The sequence below is a fragment of the Mauremys reevesii genome, linkage group 4, assembly GCF_016161935.1.
Source record: "Mauremys reevesii isolate NIE-2019 linkage group 4, ASM1616193v1, whole genome shotgun sequence".
NCBI classification, from domain to species: Eukaryota; Metazoa; Chordata; order Testudines; family Geoemydidae; genus Mauremys; species Mauremys reevesii.
Genome location: NC_052626.1, coordinates 75,319,751 through 75,342,121, shown reverse-complemented (window position 1 = coordinate 75,342,121; position 22,371 = coordinate 75,319,751).

Here is a 22,371-nt window from a genome sequence, read left to right as displayed (position 1 = left end):
CCTCAACAAGAGCAATAACTCTGCCTAATGTTAGAGCTGACTGACTGCTTCTCCCCAGCTCTCTGCACACCCTCCATGCTGATTTATAGCTTAGACAACCCTCGCCTCCATAATCCCAGTGGATTCACATTTTCCATTTTATTATCACTCATCCCGCTTGACGCACTCAGGAGCGGGACAGGGTGTCTGACTCCAACTCCCTTCAGCAGTTCCTACCCTGTATCACATTTTTCAAAGTAAATGTTATTGTTACTCTCTATCCCCCTCCCACCTCCCTTGGTGAAACTGATCTGAAAGCAGATCTTATCCTTGCAGATCGCAGCTGGGTTCTGATCACACCACATGTTTTTTTAGCAGACCACTGCACAATATTTAATAATCTGGTAGCTGCTGGTAGTCAACTGTTTGTATAAAAGAATCCAGGGCTCTAGGCCAAGGAAAAACCTCTTTTCTATTCCTCTGCATGGCTTTGGGATTCTCCATTAGAGTATAGCTTTTAGAAAAATAGTCAGTCTTGATTTCAAAATTGTCATTGATGGAGAACCCATCATGACCCTGAGTACATTGTTTCAGTGGTTAATTACTCTCATCGTTAAAAACGTACACCTTATTTCTAGTCTGAATTTGTCTAGCTTCAACTTCAAGCCATTGAACTGTGTTACACCTTTCTCTGCTAGATAGAAGAACCCATTATTAAATATTTGTCCCCCATGTACGTACTTATAGACTGCAATCAAGTCACTCCTTAACCTCTTTGTTAAGCTAAACAGATTGTGCTCCTTGAGTCTATCACTATAAGGCAGGGTTGTTGGTTTTTTTTATCATTCTTGTGGCTCTTCTTTGAACTCTCTCCACTTTATTAACAACTTTCTTGAACTGTGGACACCAGAACTGGATACAATACTCCAGCGGTGGTCACACCAGTGTCAAATATAGAGGTGAAATAACCTCTCTACTCCTATTTGAGATTCCCCAGTGTATGCATCCAAGGATTGCATTAGCTCTTTTGTCCACAGGCTCACACTGAGGGCTCATGGACAGCTGATTATCCACCACAAACCCCAAATCTTTTTCAGAGTCACTGCTTCCCAGGATAGAGCCCCCCCCCATCCTGTAAGTATGGCCGAGATGTTTTGTTCTTAGATGTATACATTTAGCTGTATTAAAACACACATTGTTTACTTGTGCCCAGTTTACCAAGCGATCCAGATTGCTCTGAGTGACCTGTCCTCTTTATTGTTTACTATTCCTTCAGTTTTTGTGTCATTTGCAAACTTTATCAGTGATGATTTTGTTTTCTTACAGATCATTGATAAAAATGTTAAATATTATAGGGCCAAGAACCAATTCCAGTGGGATCCCACTGGAAACACACCCACTTGAAGATGATTCCTTGTTTACTGTTATATTGTGAGACCTACCAGTTAGCCCAAGAGGAGAGATTGAGCTGCATCATGGGTGGTGGAGTGTAACCAGGGAGCTTGCCTTATAAAGGAGAATGGGGGCACGAGGCATCCAAACTACAGCTCCTGTGAGGGACCACAGTGACATTCCAGAATCAAAATATTTTGATTTTCAATTTTTTGCCAAAAAGTCAAAATTTTCCATGGGAGGTGGGCAGGAATTTTCTGACCATCTCCAGTTAATGAGAGTTATACAGCTGTACCATGAGGCTATAAGACACCCTCTTCTTCCCTACCACCAACATTGCAGTGGTTCTCAATCTTCTTTTATACCATGACTTCCTGTTACACTAGAAACATTTTGGAATCATCCCCTCCCATCCATCCATAAAGAAAGAGGGTGGACACAACATCCTAATTGATAGGCTGTGGTTTTAGAGTATGTAACTAGGCACATAGCTATGGCAGACCCAAGCACATCAGAGTGCTATACTAGTTCCTACCATAAGAGGGCAAGTTGCACTCTCATGCTTTAAGCATCATGAAGTCAAGTCACCTAATAATGCAGTGTTGCAGTGCAGATGTCTTGCCCCCATCTCTGTGAGCTCTGCATCCCTTTGGGCAGTACTTTATCATGATTATAACTCAAAGGAAGGGAGAATGTTTGACCTTAATTAATTTCTCACCCGGGATGTTTAATACTGTACCAACCCCAGCTGTTCTCACCCTACTCTAGCTCCCTGGAAACCATCTACCCAAACATACACAGACACACCACCCACACAAGCTACTCCTAGGCCTGTGCACATATAATACACAGCTATCCACTCAAACTAGCACAGGCCACATATAACCAAGCACACAGCATATGTACGCTCATGCACACCACACACAAACAGGCAGGTACACCCAAAGCCTCTACCCCAGCACTGAGCATGCACAAACACAGCACCCCCTGCCTCCTCACACATGGTTCATTTGTCGGCTGAAAATAATAAGATTTTCCTGCACAAGCAATAAAAACTAACTAGACAGCCAGTTGGGCGGAGGGAAAAGCCAAAGTCAGAATCTCCCCTCCAAGATGCAGACATCAGGAACCAGCTCTGCTGATGGGTGGCTTTGCACTTGGAGCTGAACCAGCTGGCTTCTGCCATAGAGCGAACTGCCAGCTAAACACAAAGGCTCTTTATAGTCTGTAGTTTGGATGGCTGGATTGAGCCACATAGAAGACCACTGCAGGAATATGTACCTAAACCACATATGCACACACAGCTACAGACACATACCTTCCAGGAGATGAACACGTGCATATACTGCCATACACCAGCCCAAATGCAGGTCCATGCACACACTTCTCACAAGTCCATGTGCAGGACCATGCACACGCCCTACAAAAGCCTACATGCAAGCCCATGCATAAATCCACCGAAAAACTCATTCACAGACCGAGTGCTGTACAACAAACCTACATGCAAGTCCATACACACATCATATACAAACTAATGCACACATGCAGGAAACTACAGTCTCCAGGCACTAGTTGAAGTAGATGGAGCAGGCAAGGCTCTTAGGGATGTTGAGCTGTTATATACAAAAGCAAGAACTCAAAAAGGAATGGTCAGCAAAGAGTTTTGAACCTGCACTTTATGGCACTTTAATATTAATCATAGAATCATAGAAATGAAGGGCTGGAAGGGACCTTGAGAAGTCATGTGGCAGGATCAAGTAAACCTAGACTATCCTTGACAGGTGTTTGTCCAACCTGTTCTTAAAAACCTCCAATGATAGGGATTCCACAACCTCCCTTGGAAACCTGTTCCAGAGCTTAACTACACTTTTACTTAGAAATTTTTTCCTAATAGCTAACCTAAATCTCCCTTGCTGCAGATTAAGCCCATTACTTCTTGTTCTTCCTTCAGTGGTCATGGAGATCAATTGATTACTGTCCTGTTTATAAAAGCCCTTAACATATTTCAAATATGTTATCAGGTCCCTCCACAATCTTCTTTTCTCAAGACTAAACATACCCAGTTGTTTTTAACCTTTCCTCAGAGAAGATTTTCTAAATCTTTTAACATTTTTGTTGCTCTCCTCTGGACTCTCTCCAATTTGTCCACATCCTTCCTAAAGTGTGGGGCCCAGAATTGGACACAGTATTCCAACTGAGGCTTCACCCGTGCTGAGTAGAGCAGGACAGTTATCTCTCGTGTCTTACATACAATACTCCTGTTAATACACACCCCAGAATAATAATTGATTTTTTTGCAACTGCATCATATTGACTCATATTCAAGTTGTGTTCCACTATAACTCCCAGATCCTTTTCAGCGGTATCACCACCTAGCCAGTCATTCCCCGTTTTGTAGTTGTGCATTTGATTTTTCCTTCCTAAGCAATGTACTTTGCACTTGTCTTTATTGAATTTCATCTTGTTGATTTCAGACCAATTCTTCAATTTGACAAGGTATTTCTGAATTCTAATCCTGTCCTCCAAAGTGCTTGCAACACTTCCCAGCTTGGTGTCATCCGCAGATTGTATAGGCTTATTTTTCCACTCCATTATCCAAGTCATTAATGAAAATATTGAATAGTGCCCGGACCCAGGATTGATCCCTGTGGGACCTCACTAGTGTCAAAGTTAGACTCAGGACTCACAGTTTGTCAGACCACTCTGTTTTATTAGCACAGCGCTCTGCTAATAACACCCAGATAATGTGAGCACCATGCAAGACACAAACTATCTTATTTATACAGATAAAAGGGTGAGAACTTAACAAGGTAACAAAGGAAGCAGAATCAGATAAGTTTACCTGGGCTAGGCATGCATATCTTATTTCCTTACTAACTATTACCCATCTTCTGTTAATGTTTCGCCATTAGCACCATTGTTTATGCCTAATGTTTCTTTTCCTGGCACCTGTATTTCAACATTTCTTATTTCTGCTTAAAGGTACATACAACATTTCTTTAATCCATTCTTATTTTTACAATATAATTCATTCTACTTTCACACTAGATACGCTGTCCCAGTTTGACAGTGAAACATTGATAACTACTCTCTGTGTACAATCTTTCCACACACTTTATAGTAAATTCATATAGACCAAATTTCCCTAGTTTGCCTTCAAAAATGTCTTGTGGTCTGTGTCAAAACCCTAACCCTAACCCTAACCCTTACTAAAATCAAGATATAGCACATGTATTGCTTTCCCCTATCCATTAGGCCAGTAACACTGTCAAAAGAAGGAAATTAAGTTGGTTTGGCATGATTTGTTCTTGACAAATCCATACTGGCTATTCCTTATAATCCTATTATCCTCTAGGTGTTTACAAATTGATTGTTTAATAATTTGTTCCAGTATCTTTCCAGATATCAAAGTTAGGCTGAGTGGGCTATAATTTCCAGGGTCCTGTCTGTTCCCCCTTTAAAAGACAGGCACTATGTTTGTCCTTCTCCAGTTCTCTGGGACCTCACCCATCCTCCATGAGTTCTCAAAGATAATTGCTAACAGCTCTGAGATTGCTTCAGCTAGTTCCTGAAGTAAGCTAGGATGAATTTCATCAGGTCCTGCCAACATGAATACATCTAATTTATCTAAATACTCTTTAACCTGTTCTTTCCCTATTTTGGCTTGTATTCCTCCCCCGTTGTTGATAATTGTGTTAAGTATCTGGTCACCATTAACTTTTTTTTTTAGTGAAGACTGACGCAAAATAGGCATTAAACACCTCACCCTTCTTCATGTCATCGGTTATTAGCTCTCCATCCCCACTACATAGAGGACTTTCACTTTCCTTTCTTTCTTTTGCTCCAAAAGTATTTAAAGAATCTCTTCTTATTCCCTTTAATGCTTCTTGCTAGGGTGTGACTCATTTTGCGCCTTAGCCTTTCTGATTTTTTCCCTACATATTTGTGCTATTCTTTTGTATTTCCCCTTAGCAATTTGTCCTTGTTTCCACTTTTTGTAGGACTCTCTTTTAATCTTCAGGTCATTAAAGAGCTCCTGATGGAGCCATATTGATCTCTTAAAATGCTTCTGATCTTTCCTTTATATTGGAATAGTTTGCAGTTGTGCCTTTAATATTGTCTCATTGAGAAACTGCCAGCTCTCCCAGTGGCCTCAGGGACATGCTGGCCGCCACTTCCCGCAGCTCCTATTGGCCAGGAATGGTGAACCGCAGCCACTGGGAGCTGCGGGTGGCTGTGCCTGCGGATGGTCAGTGTAAACGAACGGCCTGCCAGCGGATTATCCTGATGGGTCGCAGGTTGTCCACCACTGTCCTAAATGCTCAGTTCCTAGAAGTGCCATGCAACACAATGCTCAACTTCTAGCTAGACTATGCCGCCTGAGGTCAGTTCCTTGCTAAGCCACACTACCCATGCCAATATTTATGGGACAAGGATGTGTTTGGTTTTTTTTTAAGTGGCTGCCCAGGACTATAGCAGGCCTGAAATGTCTTCACAGTGCCACAGCCTGGTATTTGAGTCACAATGTGGTGATGCAGCATCAAGGGTTCACAAAATGACTTAGCCCTTAGGACAGAGTGCAGTGGCTGTAGGGTACTGAAACATCGAAGGAGATGGTGTCAGGGCTACTTCACGTTCATTGGCCTGATAAAAAGTCTGCAACAGATTTAAAGCATATTGACTAACCTAATGGTTTCCTGTCCCTTGATCCCCTTCTTTTCTCCTCCTGCCACATTATAGGGGCTTATCTTAAGGCTTTAGCTAAATACTTTTTCCAGGGAAGGTTTCTGAGGGGCAGGGGACGTTCCTGGGGCCTCTTTCTTTTCACCAAGTGTTTATAGACATCATACAATTATGGCATATGTTAAACCTGGCCTGATATTCAGATATGCTGAGCCTAAGTACAGTGTGAGTTTGGTACCCCCCAGGATCAAACTCTTAATGGACTCATGATATAGGAGAGAAACAGCTGATCCTTTACACCACTGGGCTGCACAAGGTTGTTATTCTGGGGGTGTCTGTGGCTGCATGTGGGGGCTGGCCGGACACTTGCCCAGTTCTGTGTGTGGTAACAAATTTGAGATGTCTCCTGTATAAACTGTTCCGACTTTCATGGATGGGTCCAATCCAAACAGCCCTTTGGCTGTGTTGCCGCAACCTCCCCCCACCCCCAGCCCCTTTTCAGTTCTGCAGAAGGGATGGATCTGATTTCAGCTGTCAGCAGTTAGCTCTCCTGGGGGTAGGTAGAAGAGGAATATAACCCAGAAGATAAATGGTGCCTGTTAGTCTTCTCTGTGTGTCTCAGAGAATGAGGTTCAGCATTGTTGTCTAAAGGCTGACAGCTCTCCCTCTGCACAATGTTCCCCAGAGACAAGTGCATAAACCACCAACTCCTCATGTATCATGTTCCAGCAGGAGGGGATCCAAAAAGGCTTTTAGATGAGGGATTTCTGCTCTCTGACTATTGATTGGTGGGAAGGGAACAAAATACTCTTCATGAAAAGAGAATCCACATATCTCTATATCTAAACCCATGAAACTTAACCCCAGCTGCTGAGTAGGAAGGCACACCCAAGGAGGGAACATGGGGTGACAGAGAATCTCTTAGGACACAGGACTGCTAGGTGCCTGACTTCTGATCTTGGTTGCTTCTCATAAATGGACTGTCAGGTGTGATTTAGTGGTGGGAGCAGGGAGATGGGACTGGTGGGTTCTCTTCTGTGCCTCAGTTTCCATATCTGTAAGAAAAGGGAATAATACTTGTCTTCCTCAGGGTGTTTGTTAGGGATGTCCATGGTATTGGGGGTGGTGGGTTCATGGCATTCATTCATGCCTTGCAGCATTGGGCGCTTGCAGCTAGCCATTTACCCTTTCCTTTCCTAATGAGACTTTGTGCCAGATGCAGAGTGGGGCTGTTACAGCATTTTTAAAGCAGATGGGCCATCAAACAGTGCCAGGACTGAGTACTGTGATCTGTTATCCCACTGAGATGAGCTATTTCATGTCACCACTTAAGGGAGATGTGGGCTACTTGGTGCATATGATAGGAGCCAGCCTCCATGCCATCAAGTGAGGAGTAAATTCCATCCATTACAGAGCAGGTCCAGTGATGTGTAAAATGCTGCTTCTGGCCTTTCCTCGTGATTCAGGGTATAAGCTGATCACCAGCTGGGAGCCTCAAGAAAAAATAACCCCCACCTCCATCATTACATTGTGCATTGAGTAGGGAGAAGGGTTATGCCTTCTTCTAAAGCATCTCACAGTCTCCATTGCTGGAGACTAGATGCTGGACTAGATGGACTTTGGGTCTGTTCTGTATGGCAGGGAACAGGGGATATTTGACAAGATGATACAGCACAATAAGCAGGCAGAATAGTAGCCTATCTGTACCAGTAATTTTACCTTGTATGGCAGGTAGGCAGGCAGGCAGGATACAGCTGTGTGTGTGTGTGTGTTTGGAATTTATTCTCTAAGCTGGAAAGGACCTATGGTCCTTGAATAAGGTCCCAGATGCTTGATCATGCTCTAGTTATGGTTTAAAGGACTTTATCTGCACCCTAAATTCTGTGAAGATCCCTTATTATCAACCTTTCCCTGCTGCTGGCTTATAAGGGTCACATCAGGCTCTCTCACAGATACCAAATACCCTTCTCTCTTCATGGTCACAGCTGAGAGTTCAGAATGAAACTGATGCTCCAAATGGGAAACTAGTATCTTCTTCTAAGGATGAACTAAATAAATGTAACTTATATAGAGAGTGTTACAGCATCTCCCAAGAGTGTGTGGGAGAGTGGATTAGGCCCAGGAGCCATTCCATGGACAAAGGAGGTGAGTGCTGAAAATAAAAAGAACAAAGCAAGTTTAGGACAATTCCGCTAATTAGGGACTATTCATTTTCATCAATTTTGTATCCTTTTAACCAAAGGATCCAGGCAGGTTTTTAATTCTGAGACGGGGCAACCATTAGAGCATGGGAAATGCTATTGATCTCGCCCTGCACCCAAATGCGCTATCCACATGCCTCATTCTCTCCTCCTCTTGTATGTAGATAATGTTTTGTGGCGTGTCCTGTGCACACACAGTAGTGCACAGCAGTAAAAGATGCTACATGTCTGTATTGAAATCTGTGGGGAAAAAATTCTACAGTATATGTAGTATTTGTGAGAGAAAAGAGACTCTGTCTTACTGCAGGAGCTGTCTTTGTTATAATGCCTGTACAATGCCAAGCACAATGGGGCCAAGACATTTTGAAATCAGCAGCTCCAGATAATTTGCATCCAAAAGTTTTAAAAGAGCTGACTGAGGAGTTAAGTGTACCATTAATGTTGATTTTCTGTAAGTCTTGGAACACTGGGGAAGTTCCAGAAGACTGGAAGAAAGCTAGTGTTGTGCCAATATTTAAAAAGGATACATGGAATGACCTGGGTAATTATATAGGACTGTCCATCTAATGTCAGTCCTGGGCAAGATAATGGAGTGACTGATATAGGACTCAATTAATAAACAATTTAAGGAGGGTAATATAATTAATGCCAATCAACCTGGATTTATGGAAAATAGATCTTGTCAAACCTACGTGATTTCTTTTCTTTGATGAGATTAAAAGTTTGATTGATAAAGGTAATAGTGTTGAGGTAACAGACTTAGACTTCTGCAAGGCTTTTGACTTCGTACCTCTTGATATTTTCATTAAAAAACTAGAACAATATATCATGAACATGGCACACATTAAATGGGTTAAAACCTGGCTAATGATAGATCTCAAAATGTAACTGTAAACATGGACTCATCACTGAATGGGTGCATTTCTAGTGCGGTCCCACAAGGATCAGATCTTGGCCCTATACTGTTTTACTTTTGTTATCAATAACCTGGAATAAAACATAAAAGCATCACTGATAATGTTTGCAGATGGCACACAAATTGGAGGAAAGGTAAATAATGAAGAGGACAGGTCACTGATACAGAGAGATATGGGTCACTTGGTAAACTGGGTTCAAGCAAACAATGTGCTTTTTAATATGGCTAAATGTAAATGTATGCATCTAGGAACAAAGAATGCAGGCCATACTACAGGTTGGGAAACGGTGACACAAAAAGATTTGGGGGTCATGCTGGATAATCAACTGAACGTGAGGTCCCATTGCAACACTGAGGCCAGAAGGGCTAATGCAATCCTTGGAAGCATAAAGAGGAAAATCTCGAGTAGGAGTAGAGAGGTTATTCTATCTCTGTGTTTAGCACTTGTGCAACCACTGCTAGAACACTTTGTGTCCAGTTCTTGTGTCCACAATTCAAGAAGGAAATTGATAAATTGGAGGGGGTTCAGAGAAGAGCCAAAAGAATGATTAAAAGATTAGAAAACCTGCCTTACAGTAGTAGTTTCAAGGAGCTCCATCTATTTAACTTAACAAAGAGAAGGTTAGGGTTACTTGATTACAGCCTGTAAATATCTCCCTGGGGAACAAATATTTTGATAATGGGTTCTTCAATGTAGGAGAGGAAGGTGTAACATGATCCAGTCGCTGGAAGTTGAAGCTACGCGAATTCAAACTGGAAATTAGATGCAAATTTTTAATAGAGAATAATTAATCATTGGAACAATTTACAGCGGTTATGGTGGATTCTCCATCACTGACCATTTTAAAATCAAGACTGGATGTTTTTCTAAAAGCTCTGCTCTAGGAATTATTTAGGGAAAGTTCTATGGCCTGTGCTATGCAGGAGGTCAGACTAGATGATCACAATGGTCCTTTCTGACTTTGGAATCTTGGAATTTCAGAATCCCCCTAAGTGCTACCACAATACCTATAATAGATTAGATTGTCTAATGCATTTTCACCAGAGGCAAAGTTAAGACAGCAATTCATCCTTAAAATTAGCATTTTTCAATGTTTAAGTGCTTATTAATGCAATCTTAATGTTTTCTTAACATAGCAAATTGGTTGTATGTCAGGGTGGGGGAGAGGACGTGAATGTAATTGTGATGGGTTCGGTCACAGAGACCCCTTTGGGACTGTCACCTGATGTGTTGAGACTACCTCTGAGCCCGTTTTCTCTGCCAGTTTGGGCCTTCAGAACCCTGCCTTGTTGAGCCAGATAGGCTAATCTACTGCAACACAGACCCATGGTCTGACCCACGCCCCCAAAGCTGCAGACTGAATTGAAAACAGCTTAGCAAGTGCTCCTTTCTCTAGCACCCAGACACCCAGCTCCCAATGGGATCCAAACCCCAAATAAATCCATTTTACTCTGTATAAAGCTTATACAGGGTAAACTCATAAATTATCCACCCTCTATAACACTGATAGAGAGATATGCATAGCTATTTGCACCCCCAGGCATTAATTACTTACTCTGGGTTAATTAATAAGCAAAAGTGATTTTATTAAGTATAAAAAGTAGGATTTAAGTGGTTCCAAGTAATAACAAACAGAACAAAGTAAATTACCAAGCAAAATAAAACAAAACACGCAAGTTTAAGTAAGTAACTGAATACAGATAAATCTCACCCTCAGAGATGTTCCAATAAGCTTCTTTCACAGACTGTATTCCTTCCTAGTCTGGGTCACTCACACCCCTGTAGTGACTGTCATTTGTTCTGGTTTCTTTCAGGCATTTCTTTGGGGTGGAGAGGCCATTTCTTAAGCCAGCTGAAGACAAAATGGAGAGGCTTCCAGGGCCTTTTATATTCTCTCTCTTGTGGGCGGAAACCCCTTTGTTCTTCTGTGCAAAATCACAGCAACAAGATGCAGTTTGTAGCCACCTGAGCAAGTCACATGTCCATGAATGATTCAGCTTTTTGCAGGCCGACGCCATTGTTTACATGTTAGTTTGAATATTCTCAGGAGAGCTCAGCTGTGGATTGGCGTCTCCCAAAGTCCATTGTCAGTTAAGTGTTTCTGGATTGGGCACTTACTGAGAATAGTCCTTTCTCTGATGCTTCACTGAGGCTACTTAGAATCAAACACATTGAGATAAAAGTACATAGCCAATATTCATAACTTCAGATACAAAAATGATACACACATACAGACAGCATAATCATAACCAGCAAACTACAACTTTTCCATAGACACCCCACTTGACTTCCTCTGTACAAGGAGGTGCAACAATGATCTATACGGTCACAGTTCATGTCAATAACGTCACAGTAATTATCTGTGGTCACTTAGAGCTTCCTTGGTGTCACTGTGCTGCACACCATGGTTGCTCAGAACTTCACAGAATCAGTGAGAGAAGTTGGATCCTCTTGCTCTGAAAGCACAGAACCCCAAACACATGATCTAGAGAAAAATCTCTCTTAAATGTGGGCCTATGACACTGAGATGAGCAGTTCTGATTCTAGCACAACACAATGCAATTTAAATGCAATTTTAAATGTACTCTGTGTTAAACATGTCTTTCAGATTCTCCCCTCATCCCCGATATTTAAACAAAGCTGTCAGTATTGCCATCCCCAGGCATTCAAAAACCATGAGTCAGGTCCCTCAAAAATCATGAAATTTGGTTTGAAAATCATGATATTTTTTAAAAATTATAATAAATTTTGGATTTTTTTCTTATTTGCTTTCTGGTTTGTTAACCCATTAAGTGCACTTGGATCATATTTTCAAGCTTTACTGCAGAACCATGAGAGATAGAAACTTCTTTTTTTTAAAAATGAAAGCTTTGATTCTCACATGATTCCCAGAAGCTTGGACTTCAAGAAAAACAGCAAATATCATGAGACTCGCCAGCACTGCTCTCTACCTACACCTGAATTAGGGCCCAGATCAATCAAGAAAGCAGGGTCCCACAAACTCTTCTTGGACTGTGTGTATGGGTGGGGTGGAAGGTGACAATTACTGTAAAGATTGGGTGTTGGATAGGACAGGATCAGAGATGGGCCTTCAGAGGTCTGGGATTCTCCTAGTACCGTCAGACTACAGTGGCATTATTAAAGTAGGCCCTGTTTCTGCAGCTGTCTGATCTGAGTTTCTCACTGATAGGTGATTTTGGGAAGTTTCCCCCCTAAGCTCCAGTCTATGCTACAGTATATACCAAGGCAGCCCCTAGCTCATACTCGTCCACTTCAAGAGTGCACAGGTTGGCAATCTCTCCCAGCCCACTCCTGGAGCACACGTCAGCCGTCACCAGCACATGCTGCTAAACTTTTCCATGAAGCAACTCTGCATTCTGTCCTCTGACATTATGTTCAGCTCTGCTTAGTAGTTACCTCTTCCTACCACCCACCCACACTTACTCCCTCTGTGCCCTGCAGGCGCAGTTGTTTGTGGAACACATGACAGCTGCCTGTGTGGAATGTCCTGTCTTTCTGCTTTCCCCAATTTGAAAGTGATGCAGGGAAATCCTTCCCCTCACACACACTTACGGATGCAATGGACATACAAATCTCTCTGTATAAAATAGCCGGATCACTTCTCTATTTTTAGTCTGCCTGGAAATGTTCTTGCTGTGCATTTCTTCTGACACTGATTTCCAGCACTGCTTTGTGGTTACTGTTTGTTTTTCGTTTTTCATCATAAAAAGCCCCACAAAGGCAAATATCTTTGGTTCTCTTGGCCCAGGGATCAGAGTGGAGGTAAGGAGGAAACAATGGCACTCAAAACGTGCCCACAACCCCAGCTCCACCCATAAACCCAAGGCTAGCTGGATATTTCTGCTAAAATGATCAACAGACATTCAACAGTGGAAGTTTCTGATATAATCATTAGGATTCTGGGAGAACATCCCATTAAAATGAAAACGGACAGCTCACACCTCTCAGAGTCTGTCTGCAGACTCAGACAGGTGGCCCTGCATCAGGCATATTCAGTGGTTTTCTTCATAATCATTGGGGCCAGAAACAAGCAATGGTTGAACACTGCAGAAATCTGTTGGAAGCTCTGGTACAGATACCACCCCTCAGTGGCACAAGCCCACCCCGGGTGCCTATTATACTCAGTGCTTATCTAGCACAATGGATCCAACTGCATTATTTCCTTTTATTGATTGCTGTTTGACTCCCAGGGACAGCTCCAGTAAGCATAGATGCGGCTGAGTGAAATAACAACTAATCTATTGTTGTGCCAGTATCTTATGTATTAGGGGCATGGTAGGTGTTTCCTGCTATGCCTCAAATAATTTTACTGTCACCACTGTAATAAAGAATGAAGTGCTAATTCTGGGCAGCAGCTGGAAACTTCATGGGGTTTGATTTCTGTATTGACTCTGTACGTTGCTAAAGTCAAGGCACGTTTGAACAATTTTACAGCACAACGTGTGCGTCACTGGCTGTTGTTTAACCCCATAATAAAGTTGGCTAACTCAAAGCACAGGAGGCAAGTGAAAGAGAATGTATAGAGACAATGAAATGAGAGCAAGAGGCAGAACTTGGATGAAGGACAGGGAGAGAGAGAAGAGCGAAAGAAGCAGCGTCAGGAAGGGGAGGGAATTCTGGAGAGCATAATTATTTCTTTATCTTGATTCTCAGCAGACCCTCTGTTTCTGGATCAGGATGACATGCCCTTCCCCACTGATTTTGTTTTTGAACTTGGCTCATGCACCCTTCCAGCTGGCTCCACATAGCACTTGTTCTGAAAAAGATTTAAATGTATAAACCCTGGGAGTTCTGGGATTAAACTGTTACGGTCACAGAACTGTCACTCCAATGTCTATATAAACAGCACGTGTTTTGGCTTGCATCCATTGGGGGCTTGCCCCCCAGGAATGAGTTACTTTAAAGAGCTCGAGTATTGCCAAGTCTCACCGTTTTATTGCAAGTCTTGCAATATTTGGTGTTTTTTCTTAATATCTCAGCTCCACAAATACTCTGGTTAGGTGAGAATGTCTGCCTTTTTTATTTTTTATTTATTTATTTTTTTAAAGAAGTTTCTAGCTCTCCGGGCTGTGGAGAAAAGCTTGACTATGTGTTCCAAATGCACTCTGTTGGCTCAACAATCAGAAGGCAATTCTTTTAATTTCATAATTTTTAAGCCATTCTCATTTTGGGTGGGGCCGACTCACCTTTTTTGAACACTTGGGGTTGGCAATACTGGGGCTCACACCAAACAAGCATTCCACAGCTCTCTTCAGCTCAGTAGCTGCAGGGGCGGCTCTAGCTTTTTTGCCACCCCAAGCACGGCAGGTAGGCTGCCTTTGGTGGCGTGCCTGTGGGAGGTCCCTGGGCCCACGGATTCAGCGTATCCGCCACCGAATTGCCACTGGATCTGTGAGACCAGGGACCTCCCGCAGGAACGCCGCTGAAGGCAGCCTGACTGCTGCCCTCGCAGGGTGCTGGTGCCTGGAGCTGCCGCTGGGTAGCTGAGAAGAACAGTAAGGTGAGGAGAGAGATGGCAGTAGCAGGAACGGAGTGCCCCCTGTGAGCCGGAAAGGGGAGAGCCAGCTGTACCCCCCACAAAGTGGAGAATTGACAGAACAAGGAGAAATAGCAGTGCCCTTAGGGGTTAGTTCATTCTAGTCTCTGTGCAGGCCAAATCCTGCCCTAAATTACATCTCTGCAACCCCAATAGAGTTGCACAGGTGTAATCAAGAAAAGATTTAGCCCCAGAGTTAGGTACCGAAATACCTTAACAAATCTGGGCCTAAATGCTTAGTCTGTTTTCCTATTGACAGAATCATCCTGTAAAGTTCCTGTTGGTCCTGGTATTTGCACAGCACTTACCTCACAACTAACCATTCCAGCTGAAACGTGCCCTGGAGGGTCAATGACATCTGAAGTTGGGCAGCACCTTGCTTTCAAACAGATGATGTGGGTTGTGTCTTGCTTTAAGGAGTATGGCTTGGGAAAAGGACAAGAGTGGGATTTAATTCACTCCCTATTTCTGTCCTGCGGAAAGGTAGTGACTTATAAAGCTTCATGTCTTATGAGCCCTTTTGAGAACTTGCCCCATGATGGAACAGCCAGAGACTCTGCTCTCATTAAGTCCTTGGCAAAACTGTCATTGACGTCACGGATTGTGAGTTAGACCAATGCTGAAAGCTTTTGAAAATCCCACCCAAAAATGTCAACCTGGCATGTTTCCTAAAGCCACAGGGTAACCGGAGTCTAATTCACTCACTTTATATCTCCTTATCTAGCAAGTTCTTATTGAGCCTTAGCTAACCGGTTTCCTCCAGACCCAAATATTTTAATTGCATTCTGTTACACAGTGATACAGGTAAAGGCAGGAAATCTCCACTTTGCTTATATCAACTCTGAAAACACTGATATCTCTCTCACTACCAATTGGCTGTTAGGAGACCATTTCAGTCTCTAAGGGATTGAGGAACAGTCTTCAGGGAACATGAGGAATAAAGGATCTTCAGTGTGTAGACACCAAGGTGACCCTTGCCTTTATAAATAAACACAGGTAGCAAGGAAAGAACCCAAGTTAGGCAGAGAAAACCCACAATAAGAGAGTCCAGATTTGTTGGCTCTGTGTCATGGTTAGAAGAAAAGATGGGGAACCAGAAGGAACCTGGGCTTGAATCCTGGCTGATCGCCTGTTTTTTCCTTCCATTAACAGTGAACCCTATGCTAGTTATACAACCTCCTTGTTGTGTCTCAGTCAGTTCAAATGGAAAAGTGGGGGTGAAAACCAAAAACAAATTGCCACCAAAATAACCCTCTCCAATCCCCATGGAATTGCTGAACGAGACTGCTTGTTCCCCTTCAGAATAGCTTTCAGAGGTTATTTTAATCCCTTTTTAGTTGCAAATGTCATTTATCAGAAGCAGCATGGGTTGGTTGCCAGCTCTTTCAGAGCTTTGACAGTCCAGAGGGGAAAAGGCTCTCAAAAATAACTGGCCGCCTTCTACTGCATATTTCCCTGCCCAAGGGATAGTTGGGATGTAATAATGGGAAACAGTCATCTGATGGAGCAGAGCCCAGGGACTAGTATTGTTTGCTTGGAACCAAAGATTCCTGTGTCATATTCACTAGTTAGTTCCCAGGCTTCCGAGCTTCCTGTCATTGGTGTTAATGTCTTCAAAATCAACACAACAATCATTAGGAGGCAAGAGGCATGGGACTGGATGAGCAAAGGGCTATGGAGTCTTTCATCTCTAGGTCACTGGTCTGAAAGTGAACCTAGCCAATAGTGACCATCTTATGGCCCCATTCAGTGGTCTCGATGGGTTGATGGTTTCAACCTGGTTCGTAGTAGATGTATCCATTTTTATGTTTTTAAAAAAGCATCGCATTTTACACTAATTGCCATTTCCAGCAGAGAAGCAAAATACGGAACAGGCCACAAAGCCTGAATCATTTTCCTCTGAGCCATGTTGACAATGGACAGATTATGGGAAGCTTCTCTACTTCTGTGGATAAATAAAAGGCTTCAGACTCCAGTGCTGTTATCCTGGCATCTTTCACAAGCACCAACTTAATTTTAAAATGTTCTAAGAATAGACTGTGAGCTATGGCTGATCATCAGATTTCACTGCACAGGGGGAGGTAGACAGAAATGAAAGGGGTGACAGGTAGGTGTGTGCGGTACAGTGGATTTGGTTTGGTGGGAGGGGTGAGTGGAAGGACTTGAGAATTTTTTTAATTCTCCCTGGAAAATGTTGCTACATGCTGGATTTTGTTTTTCTGTCATTCTCTAGTGTTTGCATTGACTTTGGAAGTTGTCTACAATGGGAACTTCAGCCAAAGAGTCTTTCAACAGCAGAGCGCTCTAAAAGGGGTATCTGAAGTACTGGTCACAAGGAGAGCGACAAGCAAGTACTAAATAAACCTGGGTGAATGGATGGGTCATGGGGGCCTGTACCAATCTTGGGGAGAGTATGGAGAGGAGGTCCCTGGGCAAATATGTTTATAATGGCTATTAATTATTTGCACCTAATTTTTCTTTTGACTTGATACAATAATACCCAGTCCTATCCCAATACCCAAGGCATGATTGTGTTTCTTGCCCCATCATGCAGATTCCTGTATTTTGCAAACCATGGTATAAATTGCAAACTGTTATAGACGCTAACTTCATACTGCATTAGTAGACACTGATAAGCCACGCCCATCCTGGTAACATCCTTGTTTCTTTATATTCCTAATATGTTTCAAGGAAGGGACTGGGGTAACTAAAATAAGTAAAAACAAAATGTAAGTGATAGAAATAGAGCTGCTCAAAAATTTCAAGATTTAAATGAAAAAATGTCAGTGGATGTTTTCATTTTCTCACCACTTAGGTGTGAAAATACAGTTGCCCAGGGAGAATGGGGTGGTATATGTTTTTGTTTTTTACAAGTTCACTTGTTTTTAGTAGTTTATATGAGGGTATTGCTCCTAAGTGGACTAATGGGTCTGCCAGCCTGTCATTTGTAGAACCCTGTCACTCTCACTGCAGAGTGAAGGTACCATGACTTGTGCATCTCTTCCCATAGATAAAAATTATTGCTGGCTTGTGTTACATCTTCTGAAATCCAACAAGCCAAATATTCTTTTTAATGAAGTACCACTGTAATTTGATCATAAGAATAAGAAAAATAAGGTAACAGCAAAGATAAATCTACTCAGCACAGTGTATTATTTACTAGTTATATCCAATCCCACGTCATTCTTTGGTTCAGGCTCCATATACAGAGAGTGTCCCATACCTTGAAGGTATTATAATGTAGATTGAAATGGGAGTGGGAGATCACCATGCAAGCAGGCTGGAGGGACTGCTCCCAAGCCAGGGAAAGGAGGAGTTGTATTCTCTCTCCTCCCCTCTACTTTAACCTCAGTTTAGAAGTGCAGTATACATACAAAGTCACCCCACAGTCCAAGCTCCATTTACCGTTGGTCTGAACCAGAATCCCAGTTCTGAACACTCCAAAACATGGTGGACCTTCAAATCTCAATCCATACTTTGCTGTTCAGACCCAATCCTGATATAAAAACTTAAAAGTGCTGAATGCCCCTGTGACCCAGAGGGACAGGCCCTGCAAGCAGACCTGAAGTTCTTTGAAACCTGCCAGGGACTCCATGTGGATGATGAGTGGCAGCTGGTAAGCTAAGACCTGCACAGAAGTTATATTTTTCGATCATGTTTTCTCTGTAATGCTTTTGTTTGAATAAATAAGACTGTGACTTTATGAAGGCTGGTTGGTCACTTCTTAAACTTTGTCATTGCCCCTGAGAAGACAGGGCTGTGGGTGCTGAACTAAATTCAGATCTTCTGAGGCGATCCCAGTGAGTTGCAGGCGTGTCTCGGAGTCACTGGGCAATGCTCTGGAACTACTCCATACGAAGCCAGTCAGGACTCTGGGGGAGCCTCCTCTCCATGAGCAGACTGTCTCCAGGGCAAGAAGCTTACACAGCTTCGACCTTCCTGGGTCTGACCTCGGAGCATTCAGCATCCCCTTCTCACACCGTGCGCTTCCCACAGTGAGTCCCCACAGACAGGGCTCCTGGGGAAGCCAATGGGCCCTATACCCCAATTCCACAGTCAGACGTGACTCTCAGCTAGCCAGTAACACAGAAGGTTTATTAGATGACAGGAGCACAGTCCCAAACAGAACTTGTAGGTACAGAGAACAGGACCCCTCTGTCAGGTCCATCTTGGGGGGGAGGAAGCCAGACCCAATTCTGGCCTCCCTCCATTTTCCCAGCCAGCTCCAAACTGAAACTCACCATCCCCTCCTCTGGCCTTTGTCTCTTTCCCGGGCCAGGGGTCACTTGATCTCTTTGTTCTCCAACACCTTCAGTTGGCACCTTGCGGGGGGGCCCAGGCCATCAGTTGCCAGGAGACAGGATGTTGGCCATTCTCTGTGCAGACACCATCACACTGGCCCTCCAAGGCTCTGCAACAATCACACACCCTTATCCCACCACCTAGATATTTAAGAAATGCATAGGAGAAACTGAGGCACACACACAGTATTCAGAGAAAACATTAAGAACATTCCCACTTCGTCACAAGGAGGAATTGCAGCCTAGGCTAGAGGGAAAGTTGCGGGATTCCTCCCCAAGAAGATTGCTAGCTAAAGGGCGAAGGCCAAAGTGGCCTGTCCTCAAGAAAGCCATGAAGAGGTCAAAGGTACAGTTAGCTCTGGAACTCTGACAGCTTTGTCACATATGCTCTCTGGCCATCATGCAGTTAAATGTTCCAGGTGGAAATGTCCTTCTCCCTGCAGTGTCTCCACTGGATGAAATTCCAAAGGTTCAGTTGTGGTGGGAAATGTTGATGCCACAAGTGGATTTCTAATCTGGGGAATAAAGGACTCAGGGTTTCTTTGCTGCTACATCCACGTATATGTACTAGGCATCTGAGACATCTCAAACAGTTATGACCTCTCAATGTACGGGTGCTGTGATTGATGGGGACACCAGGTTTTACATGTAAAATCCATATTTCAGCCCAATGTTAATGGTATTACTGATAAAGGAAAGAAGTAACACATTAACCACTTAAGGGCCTGATCACCACTGACTTTTATGGGCTTTGGATCTAGCCTTAAAATCCCAAAATTCGGGGCAACAAACATGGAATAAGTTCTTAGGGAGGAGACGAAAGAGTCTTATTCAAGAAAAGGAGGAGAAGTGAGGGGGTCTGATGCAGACATCAGGTGTGTTGATCTGGGTTGCTTTTCCTGTTGTTAAAATTGAATTAATTTGTAATGAACTTTGGAGATTTTTGGTTGGTGAACATCACAAATTCTAACTTTCCTGTGCTGGGTTTCCCCCCTTATTTCTAGGCTTGTTTGTAATGGAAAAATCTGAGCTACTTTCTGTAAATAGCTTCACTGTGCACTGTGGCTGTGCTGAAGTTCACATTTGGGGGTTTTCTGTAGCTTTTTCTCAGCATGCTGTGAAGTGCTGAAATGTGGCAGTGCTCCCAGTCCCCACTGTAGGCCCAGAGAGAATGAGAATGTTAGCAGCAGTTGTACCCCAGATCCCACAGAATGGAGCAGAGTACTCCCAGCTGGTGCCCCTGACACCCAACTTCCTTTGCTGCATTACACTTTTTTCCACTGCGTATTTTTCTGGCCGAAGCTCCTTGAAATCCACTGTTGATTTACTTGGTCAATAAATATCCTGAGGAGGAGGAATGAAGATGTAAGCATCTCTGCCTCATCTGAGGATTGTGCCAAAGCTTCCAGAAAACAATTACAAATGGTTCAAGTAAATGCTGAAAGGGCTGATTTAGTGTCTCAGCAACAGGTTTGAAGTGCATAGATTCCCTCCCCACCAGATTCACAGCCTAAAATACTAGCTGGGCTGTTTCTGCTCTTCATCCTTCCTGTACAGATAGATAGATTAAATTTGATGTAGATTAGTCTGCGAAGGTCTGTTGTATCAGATATTAAAAACTGAGGTTCTGCATGGACATTAACGCTGCCATAGTGCTTCCTACAAGAGAGGGAGTTTGTTCTTGGCCCAGATGTCCTCTCCCTATTATATTTTTGCAGTTTGGCTGTAGCCAGGGCCGGCTCTAGGCACCAGCAAACCAAGCACGTGCTTGGGATGGCACATTTTCAGAGGCAGCATTCCGGCCATTTTGTTTTGTTTTGGGTGGCAAAACCCTAGAGCCGGCCATGGCAGCAGCAGCACGTTGTGCGCAGGGATTCCCTGGGGCTGCTGCGGTTCACACCATGGGGGAGCAGTGCCCACACCTTGTGACTGGGCTGGGCAGGCTCCGAGCAGGGGGCGCCACAGCCAGGGCTGGGCGAAGCGGCCTAAGCCGCCCAGGGACTGCAGCAAGGCGGCCAGAAGCAGCAGTAGCAGCGGGGTCATAAAGGGTGGAGTGCTGCCATGTGGAGCCCACGTTATGCTCTCCGGGGCTCTGCTCCCTCTGGGGCTACCCTGCCCCGGCTCCTCAGCCTCTTGCTGGGGCGGTCCCCGGGCTCTGCTCCCCCAGGTCCTGGCCGGTCCTGGTGGCGGGAGCCCTGGCTGGAGGGACTCTGGGCTGAGGCACGTCCTGGAAGCCCCACTGCTTACCCCGACCCTGCCAGCGCCAGACCAGCTGGTCGTGGGGAGCCCAGCTCTGGGGCGGTAGGGAGTGCGGGTGGGGGAGCACTGGTGGGGGGGGTGAGAGTCCAGGGCTGGGGTGGTGGGGCAGGCAAAAAATTTTTTGCTTGGGGCGGCAAAAAACCTAGAGCCAGTCCTGGCTGTAGCCCTCCACCCCAGAGGTAAGTGCATTTCAGTGCATTGACTATATATAGTATGTAAAGTGCTATATATATATATATAAAATTGTTATATATACATATATAGTGGTTTTTTGCAGTAGCCTCACAAACTTTTGTTGTCGTTTTGAGGGAAAGCAGAAAGGAGACTGAAGTGTGGGTGGATCTTGGTGAGGTGAGAAGGATTTAGGGAATCAAGGGAGCAAAACAGGAAACCAGAGACTTGGGAGCAGAAGACTGGTGGAGGGAGACACCCAGAAGGATGGAGAAGGAAAGAATGACACCTCTCTACACCTTAGGGCCTGGGGGAGAAGTAAGTGGAGTCCCCTTTCCAGCAGCCAGTGGGGGAAGGTTTGGTTGATCTGGTTGGTTTTTTTGCATTGCATTTAAGGTTGGAATTTTCAGATTCTAATGATCACATAAATTGGGGCCACAGTTCCCCTAAAAGCCTATAAATCACACTAAAAACAGTGATTTCTTATTTCTTTGAATCACCTAGTTTGAAGGCAATCTCATGATTTTTTGGGGAGTCTGACTCGTGATTTTTGAGCACTTGGGATTGGCAATACTGAAACAAAGGATTCTTCCTTCACTGTAAAAGCAGCAAAGAGTCCTGTGGCACCTTATAGACTAACAAATGTATTGGAGTATGAGCTCTCATGGGTGAATACCCACTTCGTCAGATGCATGTTGGTATTCACCCACGAAAGCTCATGCTCCAATACGTCTGTTAGTCTATAAGGTACCACAGGACTCTTAGTCAGGATCTATAAAAGCAGCAAACATGGCTAACCCTCTGTTCCTTCACTGTGAGCTGCATGCACTCAGTGTAAGATGCCTGTGAATCCTGAACATACTGTCTAGTCAATAGGCATAATCTCAAAACTCAGGAGGAGAGTTTGTCCT